The sequence below is a fragment of the Triticum dicoccoides genome, chromosome 4A (genome assembly GCF_002162155.2).
Source record: "Triticum dicoccoides isolate Atlit2015 ecotype Zavitan chromosome 4A, WEW_v2.0, whole genome shotgun sequence".
Lineage (NCBI taxonomy): Eukaryota > Viridiplantae > Streptophyta > Magnoliopsida > Poales > Poaceae > Triticum > Triticum dicoccoides.
This window is the reverse complement of record NC_041386.1, coordinates 388706739-388722236: the sequence shown is the minus strand read 5'-3', so window position 1 is coordinate 388722236 and position 15498 is coordinate 388706739. Positions and strand designations below refer to the sequence as shown.

Below are 15498 nucleotides of genomic sequence, written 5' to 3'. Positions count from 1 at the left end.
CGGGCCGCGGCGGGCTCCGGCGGCGGCGGCGGAGAGAGAGGGAGGCGGCGAATGGGAGGCTGCCACGTGGCGGCGGACACGGCGGCGGACACGGCCATCGGCAGGGAAAGTGTCCGGCGGCGCGCGAGGTGGATTTTAGGGTTTCGGACGAGGGGGGTCCAGATTTCAGGGAAGGGGTCTTTAAATAGGCATAGAGGGAGCTAGGAGAGTCCAAATGAGGTGCGGTTTTCTGCCACGCGATCATGATCGAACGCTCTAGATGATGGAGCAGAGTTAGGTGGCTTTTGGGCCAAATTGGAGGGGTGTTGGGCTGCAACACACACGAGGCCTTTTCGGTCCCTCGGTTTACCGTTGGAGTATCAAACGAAGTCCAAATGGTACGAAACTTGACAGGCGGTCTACCGGTAGTAAACCAAGGCCGCTTGGCAAGTCTCGGTCCAATCCAGAAATGTTTAATCCCCACACACGAAAGAAAGCTAGATATGACCACCGGAGGAGAACGAAGCGCCGGAATGCAAAACGGACAACGGGGAAAATGCTCAAATGCATGAGACAAACACGTATGCAAATGCAATGCACATGATGACATGATATGAGATGCATGACAACGACAACAACACACGGAGACAAAGACCCGAACCCGAGGAAATAAATATAACTTAACGCCAGAAACGGCAAGAGTTGGACTACAAATAGGGAAAGTTACATCCGGGGTGTTACAGAAGACTACCCCAAATGCTACACAGATCCCCGATCGACACCAACTGGGCTCCACTACTACTCAACTAGGAACGAAACAACACAAAGGACAAGATCTTCATCGAGCTCGTCTTTGAGCTTGGTTGCGTCACCTGCTCGGTAACATCGGCACCTGCAAACTGGTTTTAGAAGTACATGTGAGTCACGGGGACTCAGCAATCTCACACCCTCGCGGTCAAGACTATTTAAGCTTATGGGTAAGGTAAAGGTATGAGGTGGAGCTGCAGCAAGCGACTAGCATTTATGGTGGCTAACATACGCAAATGAGAGCGAGAAGAGAAGGCAAAAGCACGTTTGAGAAACTATTATCAAGAAATGATCCTAGAACAACCTACGTCAAGCATAACTCCAACACCGTGTTCACTTCCTGGACTCCACCGAGAAGAGACCATCATGGTTACAAACGCGGTTGGTGCATTTTGATTAAGATCAACTTCAGGTTTTCTACAACCGGACATTAACAAATTCCCATCTTACCATAACCGCAGGCACGACTTTCAAAAGTTTAAATCCCTGCAGGGGTGTCCCAACTTAGCCCATCACAAGCTCTCACGGTCAATGAAGGATATTTCTTCTCCCAAGACAATCCGATCAGACTCGGCATCCCGATTACAAGACATCCTCGATAATGGTAAATCAAGTCCAGCAAAGCCACCCAGATGTGCCGACAAATCCCGATAGGAGTTGCACATATCTCGTTCTCAGGGCACACCGGATAGGTCAAGCTACGAGTAAAACCAGCCCTTGAGTTGCCCCGAGGTGGCCCCGCAGGTTTCCCATTTCTGACCAACACTCAGAGGAGCACTAGCCCAGGGGGGTTAAATAAAGATGACCCTTGGGCAGGCCTACCCAAGGGAAAGAAAAGGCTAGGTGGAAAATGGTAAAACCAAAGTTGGGCCTTGCTGGAGGAGTTTTATTCAAGGCGAACTATCAAGGGGTTCCCATTATAACCCAACCGTGTAAGGAACGCAAAATCCGGGAACATAACACCGATATGACGAAAACTATGGCGGCAAGAGTGGAACAAAACACCAGCCATAAGGCCGAGCCTTCCACCCTTTACCAAGTATATAGATGCATTAATTAAATAAGAGATATTGTGATATCCAAGCAAAATATCCATGTTCCAACAAGGAACAAACTCCAATCTTCACCTCCAACTAACAACGCTATAAGAGGGGCTGAGCAAAGCGCTAACATAGCCAAACAACGGTTTGCTAGGACAAGGTTGGTTAGAGGCTTGGTTTAATAATATGGGAGGCATGATAAGCAAGTGGTAGGTATCGCAGCATAGGCATAGCAAAAGAGTGAGCAACTAGCAAGCAAAGATAGAAGTGATTTCGAGGGTATGGTCATCTTGCCTAAATTCCCGCAAGGAAGAAGAACGAGTCCATGAAGAAGATAAACGGACGTAGTCGAACGGATCCTCACAAACGCGACGTTATCGGAACCAACCCGAAGAAGCAACACCGGAAAGAAGCACACAACAAAGTAAACAACCAACACATGAACATGGCATGATATGCGGGATGCGGTATGTAATGCATATGCATGATTTAGAAAGAAATGATTGAACCTGGCCTCAACTTGGAAAACCAAGAGTATCACTATAAAGAGGAGTTGATTTCGGTCGAAATCGATATAAAGATCACCGAAATCGGATGCACGGTTTGGAAATGACAAGCAAAACAAATATGGCACCGGTCTGCGATAATCAGCAAGTATCCTCCTAAATGCATCAAGAACAACATGCTACAGCACTCAAACATAGCAACAAAATACATGGAAGGGATCCACTCATGATTCTTGACAAAAGATGAACACTGAGCTATGGCTAATTCACCCATTAACAGGCTCAAACAAGCATGGCAAAAGTGCAAATGATAACAGGTTTCAGACTCGGTGAAATTAACAGCATGTCAGGAATTTATCATCAGGTAGCAATCTTTAGAGCATGAAAACTACATGCTACAAGAACATATCATGGCCAAGAAATGCATGGAATGAATCTACTCTAAGCATATAACAAAAGTCCCTTAGTGACGATGAGCCAAAAGGGATCAGAAAATACAATTGCAAGCATGTGAACATAGTAAAAACATAAACAGATTCAGACTTGGTGAAAAACTGGAGCATGCAAAACAGATTAACAAGTAGGCATGTTTACGAGCTCGATGCACTCACTACAGAGCATGGCATCACAAACTAAGCATACACCCATCAAGAATACATGGCATAGGAGCTAGACATGGCAAGAACAACAACATAGCATGCACGGATCAATAGCAACATCCTCAGCAAAATCGCTAACAAGTTAACAATCTGCCAGGAACATTTTATAGCAAAAGTAGAGCTCGATTGACTCAAGCTAGGGTGCTCCATAAATGCAAACAAAGACATGGATGAATAGAGCACAACAATATTAACAAAACATCCTCACTGATCATCCTCAAAAGAGGCACGGATCACTAGGAAACATCAAGAACATATGACATAAAAACAATATCAGGACAAGAACTTGGAGAAATTCTAAGTCCCTGAAATCAACATCAACGATTACGCTACTTTGCATGCTTGTTCTAGTCACCACAAAGATCATAAAAATACATGGCATACACCCCTGTAAAGATGGCATGGCATATAACAAAACACATGTAGAGCTCAGGATCATAGCATTGACACATTAATCATGGCAAAAATGACAAAAGGCCATTTGCTGAAACAGATCTGCAACTTTCCTCACATAGCCTCTTCCAACAGGATTTCGGGCATCAAGATGAGCTCAAATGAAAATGATGCAATGATATGAAATGATGTACTCGTCGAGACGAACATTTTGATATGCTACACGCATGAATCGGAGCTACGATGAGGGAGTTATGATGCGATGCAAAATGCATAAAATAACTGGGATCTGGGGACTTGGTGAGATTTTTACCCCACGAAAAAGTCAACGGGCCGGATCTGGATCGCGGAGGCAGAGTGGATCGGGCCGGTTCGAGGCAGAGCGGTCCCGGGCGTCGGCGGCGTCGTCTCCGGCGAGCTCGTCGCCGACGAGGACGGCGCGGAGGAGGCTGGAGGCAGGCAGAGGCGGGCGGCGTCGTCGTCTCTGGCGTGGGGCGCGCGGGCAGAGGAGCCGCAGGCGGCAAGGACCGGGCGGCGCTGGTCAGCTCGCGCGCGTCGGCGGTTGCCAGACGGCGGGGCGACGAGGTTGGCGGAGGCGGCGAGGTGAGACGGCGGCGGAGTGCTGCGGCGGCGGCGGGCGGTTGCGCCGACGATGGTGGTGGCGGCGTACGGAGGCACGCGAGGCACGGGCGCGTCGGGGCGGCGGCGCTGGCGGTCCGGGCCGGGCGGGCCCGCGGTGGGGTGCACGGTCCGCGGCGGATAGGAGGGAGAGGCGCGACTGAGGTGGCGCTCGGCGATTGGGCAAGGTCGGCGGCGCGATGACGTGGCATCCTCTGATAGGCCGGAGTGAGGTGGCGCTGACGAGCGGACATGTCCAGTGTGGCGCGGGATGAAATGTCCAACGACGCGAGGGGAAAAATTAGGGTTTCATATGCGCGAGAATTCCGAAGGAGAGGACATATTTGTAGGTAGAGGGAGCTAGGAGAGTCCAAATGAGGTGCGGTTTTCGGCCACGCGATCGTGATCGGACGACCGAGATGATGGAAGAGGTTTAGGTCGGTTTTGGGCCACTTTGGAGGGGTGTTGGGCTGCAACACACACGAGGCCTTATCGGTCCCTCGGTTAACCGTTGGAGTATCAAAAGAAGTCCAAATGGTACGAAAGTTGACAGGCGGTCTACCGATAGTAAACCAAGGCCACATGAAAAGCCTCGGTCCCATCCAAAAATGTTTAACACCCGCACACGAAAAGAGGTAGAAAGGGACACCGGGTGACATAGGAGCGCCGTATTGCAAAACGGACAACGGGTAAAATGCTTGGATGCATGAGACAAACATGTATGCAAATGAAATGCACATGATGACATGATATGAAATGCATGACACGCAAACAATGACAAGGCAACAACAGCGAATAATTGGAGGACACCTAGCACATCGGTCTTGGGGCACTAGAACACTCCACCACTATGAGAGGATCTCGTCCCGAGATCTAGAATGGCACCAGAGGGAAAACAGAAGAGAAAGAGAAGAGGTAAAACTAAGTTGCTTCTTTGACCAATGAGTGAAACCAAGGAACCTTGCGAGGTTAAGAAAGCACTCCATTAACAAGTTAACAATCTGTCAGGAACATTTTATAGCAAAAGTAGAGTACGATTAACTCAAGCTAGGGTGCTCCATAAATGCAAACAAAGACATGGATGAATAGAGCAAAACAATATTAACAAAACATCCTCGCTGATCATCCTCAAAAAAGGCACGGATCACTAGGAAACATCAAGAATATATGGCATAAAAACAATATCAGGACAAGGATTTGGAGAAATTCTAAGTCCCTGAAATCAACATCAACGATTACGCTACTTTGCATGCTTGTGCTAGTCACCACAAAGATCACAAAAATACATGGCATACACCCCTGTAAAGATGGCATGGCATATAACAAAACACATGTAGAGCTCAGGATCATAGCATGCACACATTAATCATGGCAAAAATGACAAAAGGCCATTTGCTGAAACAGATCTGCAACTTTCCTCACATAGCCCTCTTCCAACAGCATTTCGGGCATCAAGATGAGCTCAAATGAAAATGATGCAATGATATGACATGATGTACTCGTCGAGACGAACATTTTGATATGCTACACGCACGAATTGAAGCTACGATGAGGGAGTTATGATGCGATGCAAAATGCATAAAATAACTGGGAGATTTTTACCCCGCGAAAAAGTCAACGGGCCGGATCTGGATCGCGGAGGCAGAGTGGATCGGGCCGGTTTGAGGCAGAGCGGACCCGGGCATCGGCGGCGTCGTCTCCGGTGAGCTCGTCGCCGACGAGGACAGCGCGGAGGAGGCTGGAGGCAGGCAGAGGCGAGCGGCGGCATCGTCTCCAGCGTGGGGCGCACGGGCGGAGGAGCTGCAGGCGGCGGGGACCAGGCGGCACCTGTCAGCTCGCGCCGTCCAAATGGTACGAAACTTGATAGGCGGTCTACCGATAGTAAACCAAGGCCACATGACAAGTCTCGGTCCAATCCGAAAACATTTAACACCCGCACACGAAAAGAGGTAGAAAGGGACACCGGGTGACATAGGAGCGCCGGATTGCAAAACGGACAACGGGTAAAATGCTCGGATGCATGAGACAAACATGTATGCAAATGAAATGCACATGATGACATGATATGAAATGCATGACACGCAAACAATGACAAGGCAAGAACAGCGAATAATTGGAGGACACCTGACACATCGGTCTTGGGGCGCTACAGTTGGCATCATGAAGAATTTGCTTTTCAATATCTTCCATGGAGTTCCAATCAACTACCATGATTTCTTAATGAGGACTCTGGAAAATGTTGCATTGTCGCCTTTTGAGTTGAAGCCTTACGCTTCTTGGATTATGAGATTCCTCAGATCAAGGTCTTTAATCAATTACAAGGCTGATTTGCAGAATCACGTCAGATATTTGCCGCCCATTGAAGTCTTCAAAAGACATATTTCCTCATCTGATGAGAAGGGCAGGGCACCTGCTGTTATTGATGAAGGCATCCGCCCATTGGATGGTCAGTTCCGCAAAGCTGCATCTTACTCCACCAATGATGACTCTGCCACTCATGACTCTGCCACCAATGCTTCAAAGCAAAATCCTCAAGCCACAGCTTCAAGGGTGTTGACTGATCATGAGTTTCTCCTCAGTCTTCACCAAAAGGTCAATCACAACCATAAATTGGTCAAGCGCCAGTTCGGTTCAATTCTTCAGAACATGACCATCACTCAGAATTCAGTGAAGAAGAACCATTACTACCTCCATGAAGTATTTGATCGCACCTGGGCTATTCTATCTCATCTCTACAGTGAAGATGATCTCAACAACATGGGCTTCAAGCAGGACTTTGACTGGTCTCAGCCACCTTCGAAGAAATTCAAGAAGGTCAAAGTTCCTCACTTGGTGGCCAGCTCTTATTCTTCATCGCGCGAGACGGATGAGCATGAAGATTTGGATGACACTACGGCAGGCCCTACTTCAACAACCAAACCCAACAATGCTGGCGCTCCTCCATCAACTCAGTGATGATATTCTTCAGGGGTGTTAGTCCTCACTTTTCATCCCTTTTGGTCATTGGATGATAAAGGGGGAGAAATTTGACTTAGTCTTCAAGTGGGTCTATATATATGAGTGTTTTGTTTCTAAGTTACAACTCTCGTTCTTTTTGAAGACTTTGTTGGATTGAGTTGTAACCTTAAGTCCGATGGTGGTCTGATACTTTTTGCTATGTTCTTCTGCATGCTATTTCCTCATGTATGATAATGCACACATGCTGAATTACATCAGTCACCATATTTCATCATGCATTTCAAATTCTTCATATCATATGTTAAATGCGTGTATGAATTACAAGATATAGGGGGAGATCTCCATGATTCTACTCTTCAAATGTGCATTGCTTCAAAAGCAAATTCCTCACTATGCACATCTTCAAGGGGAGCTCTTCTATATCTTGCAATCAAATTCCTCAATATCAGTATTTACACTTCATATGTTTATCCCCGTTGAAAACTTAACCTATATCGTCATCAATCACCAAAAAGGGGGAGATTGTAAGTGCATCTTGTGCCCCTTAATGATTTTGGTGTATTGAAGACTTATGGATTAAGGGACTAATGCGTTTGTGAGTGTACATAGGTCTATAAGTGTATGAGGAGTTTGATATTTACAGAGAAACTCGACCCCTAAAAATGAATGTCATCAACTGAAGACTTTGTACTTCTGAAGACTTCCTGAAGACTTTGAAAGTGAAATAATTGGTGTGACCGTGAAGACTTGATATTCATGCGAGGACCATGAAGCGTGAAGACATTTGTTTTCGTAGTTTCATTTTCGCTTTCTTGAGTCATAGGAAACACCGTACTGCTAAAGGGGGTCGAGGTAAAATTAAGGAAAAGTTTCCAGGTGATGCTCATCTCAAAATCCTACACCTACCAATCCCTTCGAGTGAAGCCATTGAAAATCTCATATAGTTCAGTCAATTTCTTCAGTGACAGAGATGAAGTCCTTCTGTTCTCTGAGGAATTTGTTCTGACTGAGGAGTTAGGAATTCGCTAGTGCGGATTGCCTACAAGTGAGGAACACGATAGCCCTGAGGAATTTGAACCTCAAAATTCTTGACCGTTGTTGTGATATATGCTAGTTGTCCCAAAATATCTTATCCACCTAACGATCATATCATTGAAGGGCATTTATGTCTTATCATGTCGGGCTTCTCCCTGGGCTATAAATAGCCTCCCCCTACAACCACTAGCTAGTTGGCTGCTCCGCGAGGAACTGACACTTGTCATTGAGAGCATCCCATCCTCCGAGGACTTTGAGCGAAAATCATCAAGTGAGGAAAAACCCAAAACCCCAAACCCAAACACTTAAAAACCCAAAGTGATTGAGCTTCATTGAAGAGATTGTTCCTGTGTGGAACCGGCGCTTGTTACCTTCGAGGACTGTGCATCCTTCAGGCGGTTAGGCATCGTGGTCTAGAGCATCCAAGAGGAAATTATGGATCGCCGAGTGACCGAGTCTGTGAAGGTTTGGAAGTCACCTGAAGACTTACCACGAGTGATTGGACGAGGTCTGTGTGACCGTAGTTCAAGGAGAATACGGTGAGGACTATGTGTCCGGGACTGTGTGTCCTTGGGTTTTAATACCTAGCAGATCCAACCAGACATACAACTGTCACAGCAGTTGGAACTGGTCTACCAAATCATTGTTTTCACCGAGCTAACTGGTTCTATTTCCTCAACCCTTTCATTTCATCTGTACTATGCTGTGTACTTGTTCATATATGTTTGAAGGCTTTGACTAAAGGTTTTCTCAATTTTCCCAGTTTAATTTCTTCAGTCTGTTTATCTTCACACTGTTTTATCCTATGCTTACGCTTTCTGTACTCTGTGTTTGTTTTCTATTCATCATGATGTCCATGCTTATATTATGTCAAGTCTGCATCCGAGTACTTATTCCGCTGCAAGTAGTTCTTCGCTTAGGAATATCCTCACCATAAAAATTCTTAGTGAAGAATTCATAAAAGTCGCCTATTCATCCCCTCTAGTCGACTTAACGCACATTCAGTATGCCTTACTATGGTCGCTTTGGCTATGTAGAAACGATTTGGTTTTTTAATGACAAAAATGCTTCTCCTCAGCAGGTTATTTTTCGTTGTACGCATTCGCTTCATATGTGGTCTATGCTACAACGTGCGAAGTACCAACCGCTATTTAAGGTGGTATGTACGCGATTGGAGCGGGTGGCTACGGATGTTTTACCCAACATGAATGGCCACATAATCTCTTGATCAGTCCACCAACCGTTTTGACATAGGCATAGTGTCGGTCTATAAGACTCCACGGTTGCCGAATTGTCATTTTTCCCCTTCCTTTGTCAGATTTTTTGTATTGGACTGTGTACATCCTACTTATGCAAATGTCGGATGATACTCTAAATGCTTTGTATCGGCTTGATGCTATATTTGAGATAGGACAACGCTACATCTACGGACGATTTGCACGGGACTCAGGTTACGGGATGAGCTGTCAAAATATGATTAGAAAATCAAAGGGAGAGGAGGGTCACCATTAGAAATTAGGGGAAGATGATTCTTGAAGAAACGAGTTCGTAGATAAAATCCGTGAATGCCATCCATAAGTCTAGCATTTTTGATTTGAGATAATAAAAGAAAAAATAACTAACAGGTTCGAACCGAGACTCGAACTCAGATGGGTAAGCTGTCCAGCCAACGGGTTGACTCTCCGTCCTCTGGGTGCGAGTAATATGAAACTACGGTTTGGCGATTAGGTGTCTTGTAGTTCCGACATCCTTCTACGGCCTACAGTCGCTGCAAGCTTGTGATACGGCACGTGGCGGAGACAGACCAGGAGAGCACACCTCGGCTCGTAGGGCAGCGAACGTGCGGGCGCGCGAGCTCGGCGTCCAGGCCGAGCAAAACTTCCGGGTGGGAGGAGAGAGAGAACTTTGAAAAGATCCGAGATTGCAGGGGGTAGGGGGGGATCCTCTGGATGGGGGCACCACGTGCGGCATTGTGGAGGAGGCGGAGGCGACGGTGCCAGGTCGGCGGCGGGAGAAGGGGAGGAAGAGGACGAAGAGGCGCGCCACGACGGTGAGGGTGGAGGACGCCGGCGAGGGCAGGGGCCTGCCGCCGCCGTCGCCGGCGATGGGGCCGCACGCCGGCGGCAGGTCGCGCGCGGCGCGGCGGCAGGGCGAGACCATCGCCAAGGGTCACAAGAACTATGAGCTTATGCTCAACCTCCAGCTCGGCATCAGGTACCCCTACCTGCCCTCGTACATTGATCTTTTTTTTAAAACTACCAGCAATTGGGCACTTCCGGCCGATCGTACATTGATCTTCATGGTTCTTGATACAAAGAAAACTGCGATTGTCTAAGAATCAGATGTTTATGGGAGTCCTCTTTTTTCGAGAACAATCACGGTTATATGAAAGATGAATGGCAAATAGATTGATTTTCCCCTCCTTCTGCCGTGAACAATCAATTTCCAAAAATTGATTGCATATGTAGAAAGCACCTTCTGCCGTGAACAATCAATTTCCAAAATTGTTTGCATATGTTAGAAAGCATGAGATTTCAGACAATTCTCCAACAAATTTATATTCGTGTTTCTTTTCTTTCAAAACTAGACAGGCGGTTTGCCCATTTATTAAGAATGAAAAGTAGAATGTGCAAAAACACAGCTCCACACCTAGAGCACCCACCAATATGAAAGTGCGGCCAATGCTTATCCTTGTACTTGGTCAAACGAGAATCAGTGGCGGCTAATTGTAATTTGATGGCTTAGACAGAAGATTCGTAATGATCTGCCATTCCATTCAAATGGCGTGAGTGGTTGCACCATGTAGTCAACTAGGCATCCGACCGGAAAAAAAGCTGGGAAAATTTTATTGAGATGCTAGTCGCCTCGGGCTGGATAGCTCACAGATGGAAAATCATGTTATACGACATTTCATTGTCAACTAAGGATAATGGATCACAACGAGGCACAACCCTTTGTGGTTTTTCATTGACTATATAGCAGAATGCCATGTCTTTCTAACATGTATTTTTTCATGTGCTTATTATCTTGTCCGTGGAACAGACACGCAGTAGGAAAGCAAGGACCTATTACGCTTGATCTAAAGTCATCAGCTTTTGACCCAAAGGAGAAAGTATGGACAAGGTTCCCTCCAGAAGGCTCAAAATACACCCCTCCACACAGTTCTTGCGATTTTAGATGGAAAGATTACTGCCCGCAAGTATTCCGGTTGGTCATCACTCCAGTTTCTAATTAACGTTTATCTATGCTTAGTTACAATTCACATGCAATTTGTCATGAAATGAATTGCAGGACATTGCGCAAGTTGTTCAAGGTTGATGCAGCAGATTATATGTTATCCCTTTGTGGCGACCAGGCTCTCCGGGAGTTATCATCCCCTGGTAAGAGTGGAAGCTTCTTTTATCTCACGAGCAATGATCAGTACATGATAAAAACGATGAAGAAAGCTGAAGTAAAGGTTTGTGCTTGGCTGTTGTTTCTGTCTAAATGTTTTCTAACTTCCTAGACAACCAACAGTTTTATACAGAATGTACGGAACACTTCCTTGTTGTGCAGATATTTCTGAAGATGCTTCGAGCTTACTACAATCATGTCCGGTCATTCGAAAACACTCTAGTCACCAAGTTTTTTGGTCTGCATTGTGTCAAGTTAGCCGGAGCTAACCAAAAGAAGGTCAGGACTTACAAGATATTTGGTTTCATGTTACATCTACTTGGTAAGCTTGTAATGTATGCCTGATCATCTGTTTGCTGTTACTATTACCCAGGTTCGTTTTGTTATAATGGGAAATCTGTTCTGTTCTGATCACTTTATTCATAGAAGATTTGATTTGAAAGGCTCATCCCTTGGACGTACAACTGACAAGCCACAAACAGAAATAGACGAGTACACTATTTTAAAAGACCTTGATCTTAACTTTATATTTCGATTGCAAAAACACTGGTACCAAGAGTTCCAGAGGTGAGTGAGAGTGAGGCTACTACCAGTGAGAAGTCATCACATTTTACATTTTTACTCCCCAGCTAATCCAGAAGTTAAATCTGTTGAAGCAGACAAGTCGACAAGGATTGCGATTTTCTCGAGCAGGAAAACATTATGGATTACAGTCTTTTGGTGGGCGTACATTTTAGAGACAAAAGAGTTATAATGACTGAAGGTTGGTTTAAAAAAATAAAACATTTTAACAACTTTTGACATTGTTGCCGTATACCTTACAAACTTCATTGTTTGAAGGTTCCTTTGACAGTGATAGCAGCAGAGGATCATCACCCCACCTGTCACCTCACCTATCTAGAGGAGATACTGATCCAAACAGGTGAAATAAGGCACTTAATTAAAGCCCATCATTGTTGCTCTTATTCACAATACTTGTAATGCATGCACGTGCTAATATAATCATATCCTACTTATCATATTGAGATGGTTTATGCCTCCATGGTGTTCACGTTGATCTGAGTTTATGTTCAACTAATTCTGTGCATTGGGAGAAGAGGCAAGATAAACAAGGTAGTAAAAGGAGGGAGGTAGCAGGTTGTAGGACAATCCAGGATGCAGCAATATCTGTAGGCCATAGCCTTTGGTTCACTTGAGCGTTATTTTAATCTATAACAAATCCCCAATTTGTCTGGTTGGTATGTCCCCACAATCCCCATGAGGTTTAGAAGTCGCACGGATGCCATATTTTGTTGCAACCTATCATTTGTCCACTCCCTTCATATATAAATACTGCTGGAGATATATGGTGCTTATCAACAACTAATATCTTTTCCTAAAAAAAGCCATAGTCAAACCCCGTTTTTCCTATATACATATGCTATAAATATTTGGTTGTATTCCTATTCATGCTTTGTGTGTTCTAACACAGCATAATTAACATTCTTTGGGTGGACAGGTTGTCCAAGATAAAGCTCGGGTCGGACATGCCAACAAAAGCTGAATTGACAATTCGAAAGAGTGATTGCGAACCACAGCTTATTGGAGAACCTACCGGGGAGTTGTACGATGTTATATTGTACTTTGGGATTATAGACATACTTCAGGACTATGATATCAGCAAAAAGCTTGAGCATGCATACAAGTCTTTCCAATATGACCCAACGTCTATTTCAGCAGTAGATCCAAAACAGTATTCCAGGCGCTTTAAAGATTTTGTATACAAAGCGTTCCAAGAAGACAAGGTAGACATCTGAAAAGACATTGAGACTCAGCAGCTCCTAGGACTTCTGGCATGGATTTATGCGTTGACTGTCGAAACACCATGCTGCTGGCGTTGCAGCAGGGCTCGATGCCTCTACATGTACATCATCGGGTCGCCGGACTCCACTGGATGAGAAAGAGCTTGAGAATCGGGATGGTCGTACTGCCCACTGCTTGGAAATTCCAAGGAATTCAGCTGGAAAATAAGGCTCCATTTGAGACAGTTGCATTTGAATAATCAGGTCGAACAGTCCATTTTTGTTTGTTTACAAAATAGACACAACTGCCTTTCTACAGGTACTTTTTCAGCCAGTGTAGCATAGCGCAGCAATGCCAAGCTATGCCTAAATAGCTATATACACGCATACAGAGTTCACTAATGTTAGTGTAGATGCTGACTTGAAGATCCTTTTGTCCACCACCTGAAGGCTGAACTTACAATGATATTTTGTAATGACAAGTTCAGAGATGTAAATGTTTTACCTGAGTTGACATGCCACGCTTCTATGCTGCTGCCTGATGTAACCGGTGTGTTTTCTTTGTATCTGAATTGCTGAGATACTATATTGTGCACAACATGTGATGCAAACATTGACCAATTTGAATTACTGGACTCAATAGCAAAATGCTACTGCTATGTCTGAATTAATCACAAATGCCGAGAAGATTGACAAGTTGGGCAACTCAGGTCATACTGTTAATACTCCATGGGATATGTATGAGCCAAGTCCGGATACAAGTTTAATGATTTGGCGTGTGTGCAAACCTGAGCTTTGAGCCACCCCTGTCTAGCTAACTGTATAGGTAACTTGCGATTACCTCCATTCGGAAATAACTGACATGGTTTTAGTTCATCAGTTATTTTGGAACAGAGGGAGTACAAGAGTTACTCATGTTTCTGAAGCTTTGCGCATAGGATTTTGTGACACGCACGGTGGCGGGGTGGTTGGGTAGGTTTAGGGGAGGAAGGAGAGTAGGTGAGAACCAGACCGTTCATTCGATAAACACCCTCAGTCTCTTGACACCCACACATGGCTCCATACGCCCACACACGCACGACCCAAAGCTCATCATGCCATAGCCATCTTTCAGTCCACTGCGTCATTAGACGCAAGTGTGACACTCCCGCCTGCTTGAGAAGAAGTCCTTGATCGGGTGGTTGCTGCTGGAAAACGTCGCCGAAGCACCTCATAGTCCTCCCAGGTTGTAGCTTCTGGCCACAATTTGGACCATCAAATGTGTAGCTGCACGACCACGTTGTTGCCATGCTTCATCATGTGACGATCGAGTATCTCCACCGGATGCATGTGGCCAGCTGTCAAGTCAGTTGTGCACGACAACTCGACGAACACGGGGGTGTAGTTATCCTCCACCTCTTGTCCTCTGGTTAACCTTTGTCCTGGACGACGAAGTGCTGCCGAACCGTGGACAAGGTACGCGTGGATACCACAGAGGGATCGTACATTCAATCGTAGATCGAGAAAATTCTCGTGGCTGGAAGGTTTAACCTATATGTGTGAATCTGCACGTCTTCACCAACATCTACTTCTCCGCTGCATTCTTGTTGGTTAAGATTGATCTACACCTATGCATCTTATAGTGATCCTCGGCGTGTTTGTCAGTATGTAATTCTGTTATTTTGTACTACGTTCACCAACATCGTCACTTTTATGAGGCGATGCCTAATGGGTAGTCAGAGGGAGAACAATCTTCATCTTAGTCTTGATAGATTCATCTCCATCTTCATTGTAGCCCCCTCATATGAGGCGACCTCCCACATCAATCAAATTCAAACCAGGAGTAGAAATTACTCTACAATGAGGACCCGAACCTAGGTAAACGCCCCGTGTGCGATCCACTATGGTACTCCCGGTCTCGCACACCACACTATTGGGACTACTCACAGTTCCCTATTTCGCCATCCATGGAAGGAGTTAGAGCCAATCCCTTACCTGCAGTTTTGGATTCCCAAAAGTGGCAATTTTTTATAAATATTGTTTTGGATCTCTAGGGTGCATATGAACTCCTAATTTGGTGGTTCCAAGTGTGTTGGTGTTTGTGGAGACGTGAAGAATAACTTTCAGGTTTTGACTTTCTTCATTTGACACCATCTTCAGGGGTTGACATGCAAATATTTATGTACTAGTTCATCCAATGTGCAATAACTCCGAATTTCACCGGACCTTGAAGTTTCTTTGGTAGTTTATCCAATTTTCATGAAGTTCCTACACACATATGGATAAACAATAATTTGTGCATGTCTTGTATTTATCAATAGGTTAGTGCAAATAAATATGAAATTTTCCA

At 45.3% G+C, this 15498-nt stretch overlaps 1 pseudogene; it reads left to right on the top strand.

The window, feature by feature from the left end:
- The first annotated feature begins 4036 nt into the window (after positions 1 to 4036).
- LOC119283525 lies at positions 4037 to 13796 on the top strand (annotated as a pseudogene).
- The last annotated feature ends 1702 nt before the right edge of the window (positions 13797 to 15498 follow it).